The 19,743-nt window shown below is 40.1% G+C and overlaps 1 protein-coding gene across 8 annotated transcripts in view; it reads right to left on the reverse strand.

Annotated features, from left to right (window-relative positions):
- The window catches only part of N6AMT1 (N-6 adenine-specific DNA methyltransferase 1), a 494,077-nt gene that overhangs the window by 425,887 nt on the left and 48,447 nt on the right, over window positions 1-19,743 (reverse strand). For all 8 annotated transcript variants that reach the window (XR_010138799.1, XR_008517487.2, XR_010138800.1 and 5 more), the window contains exon 8: window positions 5,328-5,396. The gene's annotated coding sequence lies outside the window, so the exon portion shown is untranslated. The remainder of the gene's footprint in view (window positions 1-5,327; window positions 5,397-19,743) is intronic.

A 19,743-nucleotide genomic window follows, 5' to 3' on the forward strand; every position in this document is an offset into this window, starting at 1 on the left:
TGCTTGGGAGGCTGAGGCAGGAGGATCGCTTGAGCACAGGAGTTGGAGCCCGCACTGAAATATAAGCACACCACTGCACTACAGCCTAACAGTCAGAGTGAGCCCTGTCTCTTAAAAAAATTAAAATTTACCTAAGAGAAGAGATACAGCTGAAGAATAAATTAGTGAGCTGGGAGATCAAGCTAAGAAATTCTCCTAAAATGCTGTGCAAAGAAAAGTGAAGTAGAAAGTACGAAGGAAGAGCTAGAAGGCATGAAGGGTGCATCCAGGAGCTTCAGCAGCTGCCTGGTAAGTGCTCCAGAGTGAAAGTAGAGAAAATAGAAGACATGAGATGATAACTTAGAAGTCACTGAAGAAACTTCCTCAGAGCTGAAGAAACACGTGAATGTTTTCATTCAAATGGACCATCACATGTCATGCAGAGTGAATAAAAGAAGCACAGTAAAACACATCCACGTGAAACTTCAAAATCCAGTGAAAAAGAAAACGCTAAACACTTCCAGTTGGGCAGGGGGTAGGGCAGCAATTATAAACTAATGAATGAAAATTAGATTACTGTCTGTAATCACAACAGCAACACTGGGTGCTAAGAAATGTTGGAATATTATATTCAAAATTCTCAAGAAAAATTCACATTGAACCTAGAATCCCATTTCCAGCCCAATTTCAAACACAAAGACATTTTCAGATATGCAAGGACCCAGAAAGCTTATTTGTTTACCCTTTCTGAAATAGTTTCTGAAGGATGTATTCCAAAAAAATTAAAGATAACGTATAATGAAGAGGAAGATATGGAATACAATAAACTGTAGAAAACAAATTTAAAAAGTAGCTATTTCAAAAGTTATTGATATATTATTTTTATTTAATTACCTTTTATAAACAAAATCACAAGTGATCTCTCCATGACAGGTGTAGGGTTGGGCAAAGAGGACAAAAATGGGATCACTATTCTCTTATTTGGGGATCCTGTTTACTAACTCTAGACTTCAACTGAAAAACGTAAGCTTAAGTATTCATTTTTGAGAAATATATATACTTTGAAAGTCACTAAGAAAGAGAAATGAAGGATTTCCTTGAGAGTAGTAATTATACCATGTAACTGCTAATAAATGTCTGATGGAGTGAAGAAAACGTCTATAAAAGTCAGGGAACACTGACCCTTCTCAATTGCGCCTTCTATCCCTTGGCCATTAGTGTTGGGAGACAGTGCAGTAATCAAAAACAGATGGGGCTCAGGTCCCAGCTTCCCATTCACTAGCTGTATGTCCTTACTCATGACAGTTACTATCTCAGAGCTCTGGTGTGTCCATTGTTAAAGTGGAATTAATAAAATCTTGTAAAATTGCCGTGTAGATAAATAAGTCAACCCTCCCTTGGTGACCAACCACCTGCACATAAGGACAGTGTGATGGTTAATACTGAGTGTCAACTTAACGGGATTGAAGGATGCAAAATATTGTTCCTAGGTGTGTCTGTTAGGGTGTTGCCAAAGGAGATTAACATTTGAGTCAGTAGACTTGGGAAAGGGAGATCCACCCTCAATCTGGGTGGGCACAATCTAATCAGCAGCCATGTGGCCAGAATAAAAAGCAGGCAGAAGAACATGAAAGGACTAGACTTGCTCAGTCTTCTGGTCTCCATCTTTCTCCCTCGCTGGATGCTTCTTACCCTCAAACATCGAACTCCAAGTTTTTCTGCTTTGAGACTCTTGGACCTTTGACCACAGACTGAAGGCTGCACTGTTGGCTTCCCTACTTTTAAGGTTTTGGGACTTGGACTGGCTTCCTTGCTCCTCAGCTTGCAGATGGCTTATTGTGGGACCTCACCTTATGATTGCGTAAGTTAACACTCATTAATAAACTCATATATATATATGTGTATATATATATTCTATTAGTTCTGTCCCTCTAGAGAACCCTGACTAATACAGACAGGAATATAGAGCAATGTCTAGACAGAGCCTGAGACCCTCCTCACCTCCAAAGCACCTTGTGTTTTTCTCTCCTTCCCCTTCTTTGCCCACCCTCTCCTTAGGAATTTTCAGCCAATCCATACTCTGAGAAAGTTGCAGGGAGGAGTTGGCCTGATGGGCTTGCCACAGTTGGACCCCACTGCAGTTTCCCTGAAGCCTCACAGGGACTGCATCACAGTCCATGGGGCTCAATAATAAGCTCTTTCAGCATCAGCCTAGCTTCACCATTAATTGCTACCACATTGAGGCAAAGAACTGTGGTTTTCATGGCCTCCCCAAATCATGTCGGATCATTCCTACAAAAAAGTGGACCAGAAAGAAAGAAACTAGGATTCATTTCTTAGTTCCAGAAGTAACATAATTACAGAGGAATGTTCTGGCTAATGTAAAAGTTGCTTTTTGGTATGTTGACCTAAGACCTACATTTGCTGTTTTGTTTTCAATGTTCTTCCTCACATGTCCTGTCTTTACCATTTCCAAGCCTAAGAACTGTGGGTTATCTATAATCAGTCATTAATGTTTTCGTTACCCTCAGTTAGTGAATACTTAAAGAAGCTGGAAATTCTCGAAGCTCTGGTAGTTGCTCAAGGAAAAGCCAACAAATAATAGGGTATAGAAAAGCCTCAAGTAAAACTAGATGGGTATTGTTGGATACCCATGATGTAAGGATACATAAAGTCTTTCATTTTGCTGAGTCAAAATGTGCCATCTAAACTACACAGCAACCATGCAGTTTATTAGCTCAAAAAAAAAAAAAAAAAGGCCCTGGTCATTTAAATTTATGCCATTCATATGCTTATACATATTTTTATATGCTTTGTATAGGAAGTCTTTTAACTTTTTTTTGTTTAAGCATAGGTAAAAGTTATATAACCAAAAAATTCGATTAACTCAAATATATGAGAATATTTGGGTAATCTTTTGGCTTATTGAATTTTCTAGTTAGTGGAGGATTTACCAAAGAGTTCCTTCAGCTTTCCACCTTTTTCTTTTTTTTTTTCTTTTTTTTAGACAGAGTCTTAACCTGTCGCCAGGCTGGAGTGTGCAGTGGCGCGATCTCGGCTCACTGCAACCTCTGCCTCCCAGGTTCAAGTGATTCTCCTGCCTCAGCCTCCCGAGTAGCTGGGACTACAGGCGTGGGCACCACCATGCCTGGCTAATTTTTTGTATTTTTAGTAGAGATGGAATTTCACCATGTGGCCAGGATGGTCTCGATCTTTTGACCTCGTGATCCACCCGCCTCGGCCTCCCAAAGTGCTGGGATTACAGGCATGAGCCACTGCGCCTGGCTCCACCTTTATTTTCTAACGATTTCTTTACCAAGTCTTCCCAGGTCCTTTACTTAGTAGCTTTATCTCACTTAAGGTACATAACTTTTTAACCAATGAGTTCTTATTGTAAAAATGCCTCAGAAATATCATTCTGGCTGTCAGTTTATTAAGTGATAAGAATTCATGGGTTAACAATTTATGTCTTTTTCATAAAAAGTTAAATGTACAAGAAAATCTCCAGATTTCATCATGATGTACAAATGCTTTAAAGTGAAGGAGTTCAGGGAACTTGACCCCAAAATATGGCTCCCTGGTATAATGAGTATTTTGAACTAAAGGCCTTTAGAGATCAACAGATTTTAGATCAACAGACTTTTTCCCTATCTGCATAAAGACCAGACAGACCCATAAAGAGAGGAATTGTTTTCCTCCCCTACCTCTTGCCTCTCAATCCTCTGCCTCTCCCAAACACAAGCTGAAGTTCCCTCATCTGCCCAAAGTCTGGACCTACCAAAGAAGAAAACAATGACCTCCGGTCCCTTCCCTGAGTTTTCATTAACTGAACCCATATTGCGAAAAGGAAGACTAAAGTCTGTCAACAGACCTCGACAGACTTTTGTCACAAACTCTTGACTGTTCTGTGGGCCCAAGAGACCACTGTATATTCTTCAAGCCCACTGATTTCCCCTAAAAATCATTTACTATCCTCCTAAAATTATCCACACTTCCCCATCTCCATTTCCCCTAAGAAGTAGAGTATATAAACACCTGTATCCCATTGGAATATTGGACAATCACTCTGAGATTCCCTTCATGCACATAATAGTAATAAATCTGTGTGCCTTTTCTTTTATTAATCTAAATTTTTGTGAGTTGATTTTTTTGCAAACTTTTCCAAGCTTTCCCTTCACCCATACAAAAAGTGTGTAACTTTTGGGTTACTATATTTCTGGCTCTTATTTTTTGAATGTCTTCCATAGGGGGTTTTCTTTGTCTTATAAAAATGTGGGGAAGCTGAAATGCAGGGAATCTGAAGCAATCATATGTTTTTGTTTTACCTCCTATGTGAAATACACAAGTAAAGTGGTTTCTCAACATGTACATCAAGGACTAAATTCCAAAGGTATCCCAGTTGTCTGAGCATTCTCCCCTACCTATCAGTGTATTCCTTTCCTCTTCTTACTTTTCCATAAATCAAATGTTTTCATTTCTTATATTTATAATTCTGTGACTCTTAATAAAGATAGTAAACCATAAACAATAAATGCCTGAAATGCAGTTTTTGTCTGACTTTGGACTTATTCCGTTGTTCAGTTTTCTTTGAAGATTTTTCCTGCCAACTTTCCACTCCACCCACCATCACCCCACCCCGGCCCCCTCCGTTTGGTTCACTGACACCTTCCAAAACCTATTCCATTGTCTAGCACTGATTACACTGCACTACAGAGGGAGAGGGTGTGGGCTCCAGAATCGGCAACCTCAGTCTGAATCTCTGCTGCCCCACTGAGGGATTCTTAACCTCTCTGAGCCTCTATTCCTTTATCTGTAAAAGTGGAGAAAATAGCAAAACTGAGTAATCATCTGGAAATATTTAAATGAGTTGACCTATGTGAAAGAAACTGACTTTTAATAGATACTTAGTAAATTCTAGTTTCTCTTCCCTAGTTTGAGGAATTTGGAAGGAGGAATAACAATGATTGTGTCTATAAACTCATACCACTTTTCCACCGTACCCCTTTATCTTAACAATCTAAATGAAAGTTCAATGGCAGAGTACCAAAGAAAAGAGGCTAAAATGTTTATCTGAAAAAATCAGTAGACTTCTGCCAAATTTCCAGTCTCACAAAACCCAAGAATACTCTTCCCAAGAATTTCCAGTGTCCCTCCCCCAACCACTAATAATAAAAACAACAATTCTGACATCTGTTTGCTGCTAGAATATACTGGTGGCTCAATCTTCAAAGAAAAATGTAACATAATCAAATATACTCAAATTAAAGTATAATTTAGAAGGTTTTTTTACACATCAGAAGGTATTTCAAGACCTTGCCCTTTCTCCATTTGTCGGTGGCAACACTTACTAGTTCCGGTTATTTTCACTGTCCACCTCTTTGGATCTGGATACTGGAAGTTTACTTCAGTAATACCTCCTGGAGGACCACAAAGTGAGATAAACACAAATATTAGTATAATTGAATGAGGCAATATGGACAAACAACTGCGAAGAAGAGAGATACTCTATCATGTAGAATATTACATTCTCTGCTTCCCTTTTATGGACATTTTATTCTGCTACAGAATTCCAATCACTAGTTTAGCCACACTCTGAAGAGTCATTTTCCTTTTTGACTTGTAGTGGAGCCAATCGGTTTAGAAGCACTCAGGGAGGTATCTTATATACCATCTGGGACAAAGAAAATAAAGTATTTTTTCATTTCCTTAGCAGTTACAAATTTACCTAATGATATCATTCCAAATTGAGCAGAATATAAGGTTCGACTATTTTAATCATTTGGCAATTGTGGCCCAAGTCCTATTACAATATTAAGATACCACAATTTAAATCACACATCATATGAAATAGTAATTTGCTTTAAAAATGCTGAATTTCTTGGCTCATGTTCTAAAAAGATATCGTAGGAGACCAATTGCAACAAAAAATTTATAAAACATGTGTGGAATAAAATATGTAAGGAATTTCCTAGTTTATTTCCTTAAATGAGCCACACCATAAAAGTGGCTACAATGCATATATATATATATATACACACACACACATATATATATCCCTGAGCCCTCGTAATTGTTAGATTGCTAGACTAGCTTTGCTATGAAAAAGCTGAGGAACTCCAGCTGGAGCCATTCCTTTCCCCAATTATTACTGAAGGTTATATTTAATTATCTAGCTGAGCTGCTGTAATTAGCATCAACAAAGCTCTGTGCCATAATGACTTGATATATAAACTTTTGGGAAGCCCATTACAATTCAGATGGACCTTCTGAAATGTAGCATTCCACCTGATGGCTAATCCCAGATATTAATGTCCATTCAATTTCCATTCACCCCTTCTAATGTGTTTGTGTACTACTTGCTAACAACTGTAATATGTTTGTAGTACAAATAGTACTTTGCATTTTTGAATTTGGGGTTTAAATCTGTTCAGGCTCTCTCATGTAGCTGGAATGTTGGCATGGCTCAGAAAACAAAAGTCAACTTAAAAAAAAGTTGGTTCCTCCAGGAAGAGAGATGGCTATCAAGCTTGACAAATGCAGTGTAATGTGAACAGGGCAGCAGGGTTAATTCTGTTAAGTGATTGCTATAGGCCTTTGCTTGTCTTGGACTTTTGGCCTTTTGCTGCAAACAGGGTGGGCCTTGTTAAACTGCCAAGTTGACAATTTTATATCCAAAGGCTTTTGACAATTTTATATCCAAGGCTTTGCTTTTCTGTTGTGATTTTTCAACAGGAAAGCTCAAAGTGCTCTGGGGATTTTCATCTCCGAGTCCATGATAACACTTCGAAAACTCAATAGATCATTGTTTGCTGAATCCAAGCCTAAAAATTAGGTTCTAAGAGAAAGAAAAATCATTGTATAAAAACATAGATTTGGATATCACAGTATGCTCTGCTAATTTCTTTTGGCTGGTGCTTTTTTTGTTTGTTTGTTTAAAGTTTACATGGGATCTCTGTTTCCACTGAACCATCTCAGACACTGAAACACAAAGCTGGGTTACAACCTAATCCGCAATGTGGGGTTATCTTCCTACTGTTGGGGCATTTTCCAACTGGGTAAGGATCTGAGCACTATAGAGATGTATACTGAGCTCTTATATTACCTTGTCCGTATCAGACTTAACTGAGACCATAGATAAGTTAAAAAGTAGCCCACAAATCCTAGGACCTAGCACCCTACAATCTAAGAGCTAAAATCATTGTCTCTTGGACATAAATCAGCAAACTTCATTCAGCACATGTTAAGTACCTGCCATATGTTAACCCTCTACTAACTATGTGTTACATACTGCGAAAAAAAAAAAAGTCACAGTTGAAGGTTTCTAGAAGGTTTCTAAAAGTTACCTGATCTGCCAATCATCTCCATCAGAACCCTCAGGTAAGCTTGTGTATTAAGCAGATTCCTGAATCCCACCCCAGATCTAGTTGATTGGAGGAGGGGGCTAAATTTGCATTTTTTTATAAGCTTCTCCCAAATGATGCTTATGAGTAATGTTTGAGAACTATTCTAGACTCAGGATTCTCAAACCTGGCTGCACATTTGAATCACCTGGTGAATTTAGGACCACCAATGACCTAGTACCACAGCAGACCAATTAAATCAGACCCTCTGGGGTAAGGGGGAACCTGAGCATCAGTCATTGTTGTTGTTGTTGCTGCTGTTGTTGTTGTTGTTGTTAAGTCCACATGTGACTCTAATGGGCATCCAAGGCTGTGAACCATGGTTCTAGACTTTAGGTTCTATCAGAATTTACGACAGGAAGAAATCACTTCTATCTGAAGTGGTCAGATACTACCTTTGATTTCCTCTCATATCTTGCAAAAGACTTCATGTTCTCTTTGAAAAGTTTTATTTGTTTTAAATTTTTGTTTGTTTGTTGAGTTTGTTATTGTTTTAAAAATTACATATTTATATAGCACCCATCCAAGGAACAATTTTTACAGATGGCACAAAATTTCATTTATCTTTAATTCATCTGCTGTAATGTAATTAGAAGAAAAATGTATTAGTATTCCAATTATAGATAAAGCAAAAGATTAGTACTTTGCCTGAGATCACACAACAAATTCATTCTAAAATTCTGACTTCATTGGAGTTGCTTCCCAGAAATAAAAAAAGAGAGAGAGATATAGTCTTTGAACAGTCCTAGTTGAAATGTAGCCTATTCAATACTAAAAATTATTCAAATAAGTAGTCCATCCACACTCCATAATGGACAGTCTTCCTCTTGGCTTTTTTGTTGTTGTTATTATAAAGAAGAGAATATCCTAAAGGGTCAATAATCCTCCTTCTATTTCTCCATTTTTCTGTCTCCATAAGGCAACATTACTGAATGTATTAATAGGCTTGCTCAGTTAGGGTTTTTAATCCCTCCCAGTTTGCCTAGAATGTTCTCAGTTTTACTACTGAAAGTCCTGTGCCCAGTTAACCCGTCTTGGGCAAACCTGGACAATCCCTATCAGCAGTGGAAATAAACAGTGCTTTGAAGATCTATGTAGGAATGGGAGTTTAAGGTTAGTTAGGAAGATCAGCCAGGCCAGCAACGGGCAGGGAGTGGGACAATCTAAAGATCCATGAAGGTGGGTAGACTTGGCTTCAGGCTTTGAAGTCTAGCTGAGGAGGCACAGTGCATGACCCAAGGAAGAGGCTCTCAAACTTGAGTGTGTATTACAACCCCCTGGAGGGCTTGTTAAAACACAAATTGCTGGGCACCACCTCCAGAGTTCCTGATTCAGTAGGTCTGGAGAGGGGCCTAGAATTTGCATTTCTAACACATTCCCATGTGATGCTGATGCTGTTGGTCCCAGGATCACGCCTTGAGAACCACTGCTCTGAGTGCTGGCCTAGACTTTCAGCTGAGCATAAGTAATAGGTGTGAAGGTGATGTCTTGGCACCAGGGAGCTAGCAGGCCACATTAGGCAGAGATACAAGATAGGGACCAAAGGCAGGACTCAAAGCACTGAGCAAATCTGAGCTAACATGGCAGGACCAGGCTAAGAGGATCTGGAGTACTAGGCAGATAAACAAAACAGGAGCTCCATCTTAAAGAAGTATGACCAAGATCTTTCTACTGAATGTGGGTGCAAGGTGTGGTGTTGGCCTTAGGAACAAGGCAAAATTCAATGCGTAAGCAATCATTCAGGAGCACAGACTTAATGGTCAGTCACTAGAGTTCCTGAATTAGGAATTTTAAAGATCCCCTGACAACCATAAAAGTTGGGTGACCAACTATTCTAGTTTTCCCAGGAATTTCCCTACTTCAGCACTGAAAGTGCAGGGCCTAGAAACCCCTCAGTCCTAAGACATCTGGTCACCCTAATTGTGCTCTTAGGAGACTACAGCCTAGATCCACCTACATCTCTGGGTCAGTTGACTCGAGCCATAAGAAAAGAAAGCACACATGAGAAGAGGAGGAGCCAGTTGGAAAACGAGGCAGAGAGCCAGGATGCTCATTGCAACCTATAGCCTTCAAGAGAGGATAAAAGGGCACCCAGAAATATTGTCTATAAATGCTGAAATGCATTTGCTTTAAATGGGCAAAACACGTTAAATGATTCCTCAGGCCTGCAGTTTTTCTAAACTCATGAAAGTGGAAAAGTTCAGCACAAACAGAACCATCCAGACACCCCGTAGATGGAAGTCTCTCTCACTGCCTTTTGACAATCATCACACACAGTTAAGATCTCATTGTAAGTATAGCCTTAAAGAGCCCTGATAAGTACACACCAGTAGGGGAACTAAAACCCATTTGTAAATATTAGCAGTTTCCCATGTTCTTTTGGTTTCCTTCACACACAAAAATAAGCTAAGTGGAATGAACACACAGTTCAAAATGACTAAAACACTAAAGGACATTTAAATCTGGGGAAATAATCTCTCTGTTGGGAATGTGGATTTCACCTAAGATCCTTAGTGTCATTCCCAGCATGCCAGAGTTATTTCAAATCTCTTTCATAACCAAATATTAATATTCCACCAGAATGGGGAGCATGAGGGCCACTACTGACAGGAACACAGCCTACTAATCGTGAGAGATGTTTAAGATGTTCTTCACTAACGTTATCCACAGACTGTATAAAAATAATAACAAAAAACATTTAACAGTAACAAGGATCATCACCAGGGAAAGTACCTAAACCATCACAAAATCCAAAAGCAAACACTGAACTAATCCATCCTCCCAGCAACTAACTCCTGCAAAATGCTGCTTATGTAGAAATAATCTTCTCAATCACACTTCAAATATTCACGCAGTGAATTGAGTGTCCCAATGTGCTGAGTCTTCATGATCAAGGAGAATCTGGCATAACCAGCATCTTCAAAATGCAAGTACCCTATGTCCTTCTGGAATGAGCCATGTCATCCAGTAAGTAGGCTGAAACAGAGGGATCTAATGAGAAGACTCTCCCAGAGCTGAAGTGGGAGTTCAGAGCAGAGTGGAGAAGATTGAAAATCTCCCAGATAACCTGGGAGAAAATGCCAGAAGAAACAGGAATTTGCCCATCCATTCAATCTTTCATTCAACAGATAGTTATGATGTGCCATCTCAATGCCAGACCCCATGCTAGGCAGAAAGGCTACGAAGTCTAATGGAACTGCTTTATAGGTATTTGTAATCAAATAGAACAAGCAGACAAATTAACAAGTAATTGCAGTACCTCTAAGACATTTTATAATAAAAGGATATATGCAACCTCAGAGAAGCACAGAAGAGAGAGAATTTTCCCCAGCCTTGTATTATTCTCAGTGCAACTAACTGTTTTTGATACCAGAGTTAAGCCCTTCCTTCTCAGAAGCTTCTTATTTGAGTCACTTTTGGGAAAAAAATAATTATTGCTTTTCTGAGAGATCAGAATCTCATCAAATGTTACTGTTATTCTAAGACTGTCAACAGCTACCATTTAGTGAATACTTACTATGTGCTAGGCACTACACTGTGTGTTTTGCACACATTACTCCACTCAATCCTCAGCCCTGCGTGACAAGCAGCATGCTCTCTCCACTTTAGAAATCAAGGGGAAATGAATCACAGTTGGATTAACTAGTTTACCCTCGGTCTGTCAATGATGGGTCAAGGAAGTGAACACAGACAGTCCGCTTCATGTTCAAGATCTTAACCACTATGTTGAAATCACTTATGTAGTGAACTATTAGAATGTCTATATTGATGATTTGTATTCTACTGTTATAATTGCATGCATCTAGTTTTTGCTTTGATGAGTTCTTACAAGAAATTGCATGCTGCTTTTAATACTTCCTTATTTGAGTTGATAATTTGCAACCATTTTATTTGAACCAATCTCTGTGGGACTTAACCACAATAGCTGCAATTTATTGAAAACTTGCTCTGAGCCAGTATATATCATCTCTGTCAATTCCCATAGTTCTCTGAGGGGTATGTATGTAGGTATGTGCGTATACTTATATTCTTATATATGTATATGTAATGTAGAGTATCAGGTAACTTACCCCTGGTAGCTTAGGCTACAGATCGTCCACTAGCATAGGCTTTTCCAAGGTCCCAGAAAGGGTTCTTAGAAACATGTTTGCACGGTCATATATTTTCTTATCTATTTTTGCAAGAGTATTTCAAAACTGATATAAGCTTAAGACCCACAAAGCCTGATCCAACCCTGCAGACTACAGGTGATGGAAACAGGATTTGTGTGCAGATGTGCCCAACTCCAAGGGTTTAAAACCCCAAGACACAGTAAGTAGGGAGGAAGTGGGATTCAGATGCACATGTTGGGCTTATCATGAGAGATTTCAAGCTAAGGAAAGAGGGGAGTTGATTTGAGGGGCTTTTCTCCTCTAAAGTGACCTTGAAGCCCTCATTTTAATGCTTCATGTGCCAACAAGAAGTAGAGAATGTAGGTAACTCTAATATGAATGAGGCTCTAAGAACTACTAGGTGAACACTCATAATAGTGGCACCGGTTCTGAACAACACATTTGTAAATAAATTGAAGCAGCCTTCAGTTTTTTCTAAACTAAGAAGCTACTAGACACTAAGCAGGTCAAACAGACCAAAGGCACTTTGGTGACACTTAGCTTAGGTAGCCCTTCGACTGCCAATCCATCATTATCTGAAAGTTCTGCATGACCAACCACTGTCAGAAAACGTTCCCTTTCTTCCAGAAATTCCATGCCAGCTCACCTTCCAAAAGTTTCCAGTAGGCTTGTTGATCTTTCACCCAAATAGCCACCTAACACTTTACAAATATCCACCTCTGTAAAGAAATCGACTCAGCTGCAACAACCTATTTTTTTTAATTCATTAAGCCTTAGAATAGCATCTTTCTTTGTAAAATCTAAATGCAATATTTAATAAAACTATATATACAGTGATTATTATAAGCAGGGAGAGGACAGGCTGAAAATGAGTGATTTTAACAAGAGCTTTAACAATTTTTAATAGACCTGCATTCCTTTACATTCCTGGTGTTTCTCAAACTTTAGTGGGTTTAAAGTTCATCTGGGGATTTATAAAAATTGCTGACTTCAAGAGCTCCTCTCAAAATTTCTAATTCTGAAGGCCTGGAGGGACCCTCAACAATCTTCATTTTTAACGATTTTGATGAAGATGGACTGCAGCTGTCTCTTGAGAAATCCTTCTTTAGAACAAGTGAAATTGCTAATTACATAGTAAGCACTTAGTCATCTACCATTACCCAAGTCTTGTTAGTTGGGAGTTGCCCCTTGGTATCTGCTAAGGTTTGAATGTGTCCCTCAGAAAGTATATGTTGGAAACTTAACCTTTAATGCAACAGTGTTTGTTGGGAGGTAGGTCCTAATAAGAGGTAATTAGAACATGAGGGCTCTGCACTTATGAATAGATGAATGTATGGAAGTAGGTTCCTTATAAAAGAATGAGGTCAGTCACCTTTCCTCTCTCCCATCCTCTTTTTGCCCCTCTGACATCCTATGCCTTTCACCATGAGATGACACAGCAAGAAAGTCCCTGATAGATACCAGTGCTTCAATATTGGACTTCCCAACTCAAGAACTATGAACCAATAAATTTCTGTTCATTATAAATTATCCAGTCTCAGGTATTCTGTTACAGCTGCACAAAACAGACTAAGGCAATATCCCATTCTCAGCTGCAGCAATTCTTTTTAAGACAAAACTCCATGGATTTTAAGACATCTGGGTAGGGACAGTTAATTATGTCCTCTCAAAGAGGTATTTTCCCTAGACCAATTAGTTTACAAGAACATACACTCTCTATCTGTTTCTAAAACTTTGGAAAACAAAGATGTGGTTCATATCAGAGTGAAAATTTCATTGATACCCATTATAATGAACGTTTCATTTTGGCAAACTTCCATGACATGTCCTGTTCACTTGGAGAAAATTCCTGGAAAGATGGTAGGCAGAGGTCCCAACTCCCGATATGGAATCCTAAGAGGGAGAATATCTGTCTGCTCCCAGTCAGAGAAGGGTGGGCTCTTCCTACACTAAGATCTTAGCCACATTTTGTCTCCCTGAATTCTTGCCAGAGACTAGTCCTCCAGGCTGAGAGTATATCTTATGTCTGTATAATTAGATAACAATTATGTTATCTAAAACTGAGAACCCTGGGTATGGTACATCCAGACACTTACAGCAGAAAATATTTGATACGGTTTGGCCCTGTGTCTCCACTCAAATCTCATGTCAAATTGTAATTCCCAATGTTGGGGGAGGGATCTGGTGGGAGGTAATTGGATCATGGGGGCAGATTTCTCCCTTGCTCTTGCGATAGTAAGTTCTCATGAGATCTGATAAATGTTTAAAGGTGTGTGGCACTTCCCCTGCTCCACTCTCTCTCTCATTCTACCATGGTGAGACGTGCTTGCTTCCCCTTCACCTTCTGCCATGACGGTAAGTTTCCTGAGACCTTCCAGCCATGCTTCCTGTACAGCCTACGGAACTGTGAGTCAATTAAACCTCTTTCTTCATAAATTATCCAGGTCAGGTAGTTCTTTATAGCAGTGTGAGAAGACTCTACAATATCTTCAAAATGTTGTTTATTTAAAAAAAAATATATGGATGGGGACCGGGCGCGTGGCTCACACCTGTAATCCCAGCACTTTGGGAGACCAAGGTGGGCAGATCACGAGGTCAAGAGATCGAGACCATTCTGGCTAACATGGTGAAACACTGTCTCTACTAAAAATACAAAAAATTAGCCGGGCATGGTGGCAGGCGCATGCAATCCCAGCTACTTGGGAGGCTGGGGCAGGAGAATCGCTTGAACCCAGGAGGAGGAAGTTGCAGTGAGCTGAGTTCGTGCCACTGTACTCCAGCCTGAGTGACAGAGCAAGACTCCATCTTAAAAAAAAAAAAAAAAGATGGGTAGCAGAAAGAATAGAAGGTGAAAGGAAGAAAGGAAATGGAAAATTAGTATTCTATCCATCTGTGGAAAATTTTTAAAAATATGTATTGTCTTTTATTCTGATTTCTTCTGGATTCCACTTTGTAGATTTATGAGCCCAGGACCACTGGTATTCAGTAAAGGAGTAGAAATCAATTTGTAGGGGCAGGAGGGATGCCATGTGTCATAGCTAAGCAAACAGAAGAAACTTAGTGATTAAAACTCACAAAGAAGAACAGTATTAGCTGGGAGCTATGGCTCATGCTTATAATCTCAGCACTTTGGGAGGCCAAGGTGAGTGGATCACTTGAGGTCAGCAGTTCGAGACCAGCCTGTCCAAGATGGTGAAACCCCCGTCTCTACTAAAAATACAAAAATTAGCTGGGCGTGGTAGCGGGCGCCTGTAATCCCAGCTACTCAGGAGGCTGAGGCAGGAGAATCACTCGAACCTGGGAGGCAGAAGTTGCAGGGAGCCAAGAACATGCCACTGTACTCCAGCCTGGGTGACAGAGCGAGACTCTATCTCAAAAAAAAAAAAGAAAGAAAGAAAGAAAGAACAGTATCACCTTTCAAACAGTGATGGGTCCCTAATACCTATATGCTGAGTATTGTCACACTCATGTTCCATAGCTGTTTGTATTCTGTGTCATTTTTACTATAGGTACACAAGACAGAAAACAAAAAACACTGTTTAATTCAGATTTTGTAAGGTATATAGTATAACTGTTTACTAAAATATATTTGTAGGAGGTGGAAAGTTAATATACTAGCAAACTGCTAAAGAGAATTAACTATTTTTTTAACAAGGAATGTATATTTATGTAGCACTCTCAGACTTTAAAAGCACCATTACTGTACATAAAGCATTTTGATTTGCAGTTTTTCATCATAAACCCAACAGAGCAGAGCCCAGACACCAGGCATTTTTCCCTGGAGTCACTCTGCCTTATTATCAGGACTGGACTTAAGTATCCTTCCCTGGAAAGGGCAAAAGATCTCACATTGTAGGGCAAACATGCTTGAGGCAGTACAAAGAGGCACAGTCATGTTTCAGGATGTGGTTTTAGCCAAAGGTGATACAATCACAAAGCTGGGTTGAGAGAGGAAATAACAATCAGGAGCAGTCTTGAGTGTGTCTCTGTTACCTGGAGTCTTCTTGTTCTTCTCTCTACCTCTCCAAGAGTCTCCATTACCATTGATGTAAATAATTAGTAATAAGAGCCGGAAGCAAAAATGTTGAAATACTTGAACTCTTTTGAACACAAATTTAATAGCAGTAGTATAAACTAACAAATGAATCATTGAATTGAGGGTAGATTGTGCTGCAACAAAGAACTTGTATTATGATATAAATTGAGAAGATTGTTCTGATCTAGCTCCTCCTATATTCAGAGTTACAACTCTCTCTAAACATCATGTTCCACCTAAGAACCATTAACTCTCCCATTCTCACAACCTGTGTGACAAATACTCATACTCTAAATATCTGGCTTATCTCACTTATCCGTTACTAGAGGATTTAACAAACAAGTGTTGCCCTACATACAGACTACTAAGTTAACCATAACCATTCGTGTATTGATACGTATGTTCAAACAGCAATGATGAATTGAGTGCCTGCTCTGAAGGAACTCAAATTCAGATTCAGCTAATATTTCTGGAGTAACACCCATGCACTAGGTATTGAGCTAAAGACTTTGTCTTATTTAGGTGCCTATCATGTGCTAGGTATTGAACTAGTTACTTTAACACATTATCTCATTTGGTCTTCATAACAACCTTTTAGGTAGGCATTGGCATTTTTTATTTTATAGATAGGAAACTAACACTCAGAAAAGGTGAGTGACTTGCCTGAAGTCATAAAATTAGTCAAGACTTAAAACTGGCTTTTTGGTCCTGAGTCTTCTCTCTGGCTCTTTCCAATTGGTAGTATTGTCTGTCTTAGGTCCATGCTTTTACTCTCCTCCTCTATGTAAAAGAATATCTGATCAGAAAGAAACAAAGCCACTTATAGCTTGATTAGAAAGAAATAAAACCACACAGAATTTTAGCCAGCTTTGTCTATGGGCTGATAGCTTTGCCCACACAAGGCCAAGCAACCACAGGCTCCAGAGATGTGATGTGGAGATGTGCCAAGTGGCAGGTGACATCACATCTTTTCATTCCTAGAAGTACTGTGCCCTAATAATTTTACAGCAGAGACATAAACATAAACAGATGGATGTGACAAATCCAGTAATGGCAGTTACATAATCTCAAGATCTTTCTCAATGACTCTAAGAACATGTCCAAGACCAAGAATGACTTACCAGGTACATGCCAGTGCTTTAACTAAACAGAAACTACTTTTCAACTAAACAAACATAAATTACATTACCCCTCTTTTTTGGCTCTACCATTTTCAAATTTCTAACTTTGTGAGGTTTTTAACTTAAAAATGTTTTTCTAAATTTATGGAAAGAGGCCACATATGCCCATGTTTAGGGAAAAGTATGGACTTTGGAGTTACAAGCTCAGGTTTGGACAAGGCCAGGCAAGGTTGGACTGAATCCTGCCTCTATCGTTTTCTCACTACATTTGCAGTGAGTCACTGAACTTTTTTAAGTCTCTGCTTCCTCATCTGTAAAATGGGTACAGCAACGATATCCACCTGTGCAGAAAAGAGTTAACTCAGCAGGGCTGAATTGTTCAAACCTTGCACATTCCCAAGAAAGGCCTGTTTTCATGACTGCTCTTTGACCAGCTTCTGGGAATTAAACTGTTAGAATGTTCCAAGAACTAAGAGTATTTTTCTCACATGGGTTCTTGAGCCATACTATACCACTTTGTCTGGATACTTGTGCAACGTGGTTTATGCTTGCTTCTGGGAGCCTGGAGCTTCAATGGCACAAGTCATGTGCCTGTGTGAAAGATCCCCAATAAAAACCCTAGACTCGCTCAATCATGGCAGATGGGAGGTAGGACTAGATTGCAACTCCAGACAGAGCACTGTGTAAGGGCTTGCATTGTGAGTTTTAGCTCCAGATCAACTGCAAGAACAAACCAGCAATCCTGAGAGGACCCACAGACCCTCTGAAGGAAGCAGACAGCTCCTACAGGACCTGGGAGACCCCCAAAAACTGTGAGTGCCCCAACCTTGGAAGCGGAAAAGGGAGACCCTCCTTTCCTGAACTCACACTCCCACTGGAGAAGCTGAAGGTCTGTTTGCAGGAGAATTTTCTTACTTTACCTGAAGCTAAGTCAATCTAGAGAGCTGAGTGAAATTCAGGGGCAGGGGAAGTGGCAGAAAGGCTCTGGGAGCTCACCGGGTCCCCTAGCAGGCCATTCCTGCCTGTTACCACAGGGATCCAACAGGAGAGGAGCAGGGGATAAAACTACACAGGGAGAAGGAAATCTCTAGCTGAACTCTGTAACAATTAGAATGGGGGGAGAAGCCTCCTGGCCAGAACTCAGGGGAGGGCACAAATCCGGCGTGCAGACTCCAAAGGCAAGGGAAGACCCAAGCCCCTTTCTTTTGCAGCGTGGAGGTGGGTAGACTGAGGCAGGTTTTCAAACCCATATTGCTCTCCACCTGGAAATGAATGGGGATCTGGTGGTGGGGGCATGGTGGGAGTGAGACGGGCCCTTCAGTTTGCATGGGAGCTGGGTGAGGCCTGTAACTGCTGGCTTTCCCCTACTTCCTAGACAACCTGCATGACTCAGCAGAGGCAGCCATAATCCTCCTAGGTACACAACTCCAGTGGCCTGGGAATCTCACCCCCATCCCCCATAGTAGCTGCAGTAAGACCCACCCAAGGAGAGCCTGAATTCAGACATGCCTAGCCCAGCTCCCACCTGATGGTCCTTCCCTACCCACCCTGGTCGCAGAAGACAAAGGGCATATAATCTTGAGAGTTCTAGGGCCCCACCCACCACCAGTTCCTCCCCATACTACCACAGCTAATGCTGTCTGGAAAATGCCACCTCCTGGCAGAAGGCCAACCAGCACAAAAACAGCATTGAACCACCAAAGCAAAGGACCTTCAATGGAGTCCATTGCACCCCACGCCCCCTCCACCAGAACAGGCACTGGTATCCATGGCTGAGAGACCCATAGATGGTTCACATAACAGGACACTGTGCAGAAAACCCCCAGTACCAGCCCAGAACTGCGTAGACTCACTGGGTGGCTAGACCCAGAAGACAGACAACAATCACTGCAGTTCGTCTCACAGGAAGTCACATCCATAGGAAAAGGGGGAGAGTACTACATCAAGGGAACAACCCGTGGGAGAACCTGAACAATAGCCTTCAGTCCTAGACCTTCCCTTTGACAGAGCCTACCCAAATGAGAAGGAACCAGAAAACCAACCCAGGTAATACGACAAAACAAGGCTCTTCAACACCCCCAAAAAACCACATTAGTTCACCAGCAATGGATCCAAACCAAGAAGAAATGCCTGATTTACCTGAAAAAGAATTCAGGACGTTAGTTATTAAGCTAATCAGGGAGGGACCAGAGAAAGACGAAGTGCAATTCAAGGAAATCCAAAAAATGATACAGGAAGTAAAGGGAGAAATATTCAAGGAAACAGATGGCTTAAAGAAAAACAATAAAAAATTCAGAAAATTTTGGACACACTTTTAGAAATGCAAAATGCTGTGGAAAATCTCAGCAATAGAATTGAACAAGTAGAAGAAAGAAATTGAGAGCTCAATGACATGGTCGTCAAATTAACCCAATCCAACAAAGACAAAGAAAAAAAATGAGAAAATATGAACAAAGCCTCCAAGAAGTCTGGGATTATGCTAAACAACCAAACGTAATAATCAGTGTTCTTGAGGAAGAAGACAATTCTAAAAGCTTGGGAAACATATTCTGGGGAATAATTGAGGAAAACTTCCTCAGCCTTGCTAGAGACATAGACATGTAAATACAAGAAGCACAAAGAACACCTGGGAAATTCATCGCAAAAAGATCTTCACCTAGCCACATTATCATCAGCTTATCCAAAGTTAAGACGAGGGAAAGAATCTTAACTGCTGTGAGACAGAAGCACTAGGTAACCTAGCAAGGAAAACCTATCAGATTAACAGCAGATTTCTCAACAGAAACCCTACAAGCTAGAAGGGATTGGGGCCCTATCTTCAGCCTCCTCAAACAAAACAATTATTAGCCAAGAATTTTGTATCCAGAAAAACTAAGCAACATATATGAAGGAAAGATAGTCTTTTTTAGACAAACAAATGCTGAGAGAGTTCACCATTACCAAGCCACCACTGCAAGAACTGCTAAAAGGAGCTCTAAATCTTGAAAAAAAATCCTGGAAACACATCAAAACAGAACCTTTTTAAAGCATGAATCACACAGGACCTATAAAACGAAAATACAAGCTAAAAAGCAAAAACAAAAAACAAAAAAAAA

Source organism: Pongo abelii, chromosome 22 (genome assembly GCF_028885655.2).
Source record: "Pongo abelii isolate AG06213 chromosome 22, NHGRI_mPonAbe1-v2.0_pri, whole genome shotgun sequence".
Classification (NCBI taxonomy): Eukaryota; Metazoa; Chordata; class Mammalia; order Primates; family Hominidae; genus Pongo; species Pongo abelii.